Below are 4,376 nucleotides of genomic sequence, written 5' to 3' on the forward strand. Positions count from 1 at the left end.
TATACAGATACATACATATATAAATACATACATACATACACACACACACAATATATATACATATATATATATATATATATATATACACACATATATATATGTATACACACACACACATATAAATATATATACATACATACATACATACATAGATATAGATATAGATATACATAATACGCACACACATATATATAGATCATTATATAATTACATATATATATATATATATTAATGTATATATATATATATATAAAGGTATAATTATATATAAGCAAATATACATATAAATAAATATATATACCTACAAATAAAAATATAAGGGAGATATATATGTATATGAATATATATGCAAGCACAACCACGAGTGCAAGTATATACACAAATTTGTATCAGATAAATATATATGTTATACGTTATACGTATGATAAAAACACGTGTTTATGAACCATTTATACGTATAAACACGTGCATGTAAAGATACATATTTGTATAAATCAAAACATATATACATGCACACACTAACACTCACCCGGTCACAACACACACACACATATATATATAAATATATACACACACACACACACATATATATATACAAAGATACATACTTACATACATACATACACACATACTTACATACATACATACACACATATATATACATACATAAATAAACACACACACACACACACACATATATATATATGTATATACATATATATATACAAAGATACATACTTACATACATACATACACACATATATATACATACATAAATAAACACACACACACACACACACATGTATATATATAAATATATAGATATCTACACACACACACATACACATATATATATATATAAATTCATATACACACATACGTACATACATACATACATACACACACACACACACACATATATATATATATTTCAACAGTCATATCTGAATTGAGTATAGATTTGAGACATAAGACACCGGAATGAGATTTAATATGCGTGTTCGTGCAAATGCGGGCATAAATGTGTAAATATAATATACATGAACAAGCACACACATACACACTTCGTCAAGCACACACATACACATAGCTACAAAGCGATACATATTTTCATTACTGAGAACCTTTATTCTGTAAAGAAAATATTTTGACTTGTCCAATACACCGAACTTGCAAGTCGACACATATTTAAAAAGACAATAAGAGCTTAACACCCGAGAACTATAGAATACAACTTCAATGTAAGTAGTTTACATCCTGAGTGACTAACAAATACAATTTCAACACATACACAACAAAGCGTCGATCAAGTCGAATATCATCTGTCTATACACAACTCTTGGACCAGAACTATAAACCAGTATCATGAGCCAGTACAAATATAGATGCGATTCTCTTGACACCGTAACAATTCAAATCTTGGAACTACGAGGCCAGAAGCAAACATGAGAAACTCATGTATTACTTGTACTTAAATTAATCACATTTCAAACCGTTTAGGTCAGTAATCAGCGTTCGTCTTCATAATACGATACACGATTGAAATCTAAAAAGGCAGAGCACAGGAGTTTACGCAAATTCCAACCGGATGAGGAATATATTCAAGAATCGAAAGCTAGAGCAACAAGTGCTTAATATGCTTAATATGCAAAACTCGAACGAACAGAGCTAAGTTATTTGTACCCAAATCTACCAACAAAACCGAAAACGGCCCTACTAGAGACAGGGAAGACAACAACGTTCAAGTCAAGTGTGACAAACACAGGACAATATTGTTGTAAATATGTACGAAAGTCCATAACTACACACACTCATATTTACTATATATATATCATGAGACTCATTTACCTCTAGTCCTAATTGCTTTGTCTGAGCAATCCTCGCTAACCTCTTGGGAAAGTTATATAGACTTGCAGGCTTCCCACAGGCCTTCTTCTTCTCTATCACACAACATCTTTCATTAGAATCAACCGTTGCTGCCGCCACCATGATGTATTTACTTATGTATATTGATATAGTTCTACGTAAATATATACTGACTATATGATTGTATGAACTGTGTCGGTGTGCACATAATCTATATCGCGCGAAGCTTTTCATATTAGAAAATACTTTTGAGTTGTGACCATAGCCTTTCTGAAATAGAAACTTGTGACAATGTAAAATACATACACTCTCTCAGTAATTTAGGCTACATACAAATGAGCTTTTTATTGCTATAAATAAAAAATAATAAAAGATGATGATGATGCACAATTGCACATCATCGTCGAGAATTCTGAATGCGAGACTGTGGAATATTCTTTCCTTTTTACTGGCCACTAGGCCTATGTGCGTTGTAAATTTTTGATGTCGTATATTATTGTGTTGTATCATGGGCGGGGCACGGGCGCACGGCGGCAGAGTGCCGAGGTGCAGACAGTGCAGAGTGCAGACTGCAGAACTACAGAGTACAGACTGCAGAGGCAGACAGTAGACACGATTAACACGAACAACCAATGCAGTCTTGAAAAGATCGATTCTATTGGATTAGCAGAGTATTGGGGTTTTAGTTCGACTGTATGTGTTCTTTTTGTTTGGCCCTCTGGAGTCTGGACCCACTTGCTTATAATCGAGCTATGCGCTCTGGAATATAAAATCGTAAATTGCGCAAACCCTAATCAAGAGGCCATGCTTTGTTAAGAGGCTATGTGTATGATTGTATTGGTTTTAGGACTTTAATTAGGTGGGTTTAGGGCTTCATTTATGTATGTATGTAATGTTATTTTGTAGGAGGCGCCCGAGGCGATGTGTAAAAGTTCAACACAACACACAGTCACACACGACTCCACACTATCCACAGTCCACGCGTGAGAGGAGGGAGAACACAAAAATTAAACAATATTCTCATAGACTCCTAAAAGGCTATTTATATACGGCAGGAGAGTAAGGACATGCACCGCGCGCGCGCGAGAGAGAGAGAGAGAGAGAGAGAGACTTAGTTTCTGCTGGAGCCTCTGGAGTCGGGGGTCTAGAGTCTGGACTGGTTATGTATGGTGAACGCCCCGACAGGACGGTAGAACCGAATTCAGGACAGAGATAAATATTTACCGGACTCACAGCTTGATCCGTCTTCGGATTACAGGCCTCAATATACTTACATATGTGTATTTACAATATTGTAAACGTTCCAAGTGTAACCTCATCTACACGTTAAAGGCATATATTTAGCTGAAAATCAGCCGGGCTGTCGGATACGACTGTTCGCGGTTGTCAGTTGGTATGTTGGCGGTAGTGATCATTGCGACACTGTCTGAATCCCATCAGTGTCATCTGTCACTGATCACTTATAACACACCAAACTAACATCCGGGAACTGTCCGACCACCCGAAAACCTATCCGATTTTCAGTTGGGTAAAGTTCAAATTGATACTTTATTTGGCGGAACCTCAGACCACAATAAGAGTGGGGGGAGGGAGATCTCATATACATGATGTCTACCAACTGACGAACACGATCAAAGTTAAGCTCTAACGCATCGAAATCTACGCGTTTTAAAACGGTGAGACCTGCTTCGGAGGAAACAAATATTACATATGTAGTCGCCCGCCTCTGATTTGTTCACAAGAAAAAGGCTATGTCTGATTATCAGAATAATTTTTCTTGTTCGTTCGGCCGCCAAAACACTCCATTTTCCATTTTTGAAATATAGCGATGACTAAAAAGGCTCTACAGTCTACAGTCTACAGCACAGTCTACACACTACAGTCTACAACTTATTTTATTTATTTTATTTATTTATTTAAGTGTCTATAATGCGGAAAACAGTGAAAACCCTCTCTTGACGATATTTGAAGTTGCTATATATATATATATATATTTATATTGAACAGGTGATCATCACAGTTGTGATAAATATATGTAACAGAAGACATCAGAATATGCTCAAGTATCTGGTACTAGACCGCCTGAGGACTGCGAAACACCTTTCTTCACGGGCATCCGCATCCTTGGGAAGCAGGTGCCGTATATTTATCATATACCAATACATGTCCAAGATTAAACTGTAGTGTTCGCCTCACAATATGCAATCGATAGACCTGAAGTAGGAATTTGTTGTGCCCCGAAAGACTTTGGATTTGCTTGCAAAGTTGAAACACGTACACCACCATATGCTATATACAAGTGTATCCTGTATTCATGATAAACTACTTCCGTGCACACAAATCAAGCCGTGATACCCATTCACCTGAACTTATCCGGCCAGCCCACAAACCTCACACCAACACATTATCCGGGAATGAAGCTACTACAAGCAACCATACACACGTACGAACACACACTCACACAAACACACACAAATTTACTATATATATTATATATATGTATAGTTATA

The sequence above is a fragment of the Sphaeroforma arctica genome (assembly GCF_001186125.1).
Source record: "Sphaeroforma arctica JP610 unplaced genomic scaffold supercont1.245, whole genome shotgun sequence".
NCBI lineage: Eukaryota > Ichthyosporea > Ichthyophonida > Sphaeroforma > Sphaeroforma arctica.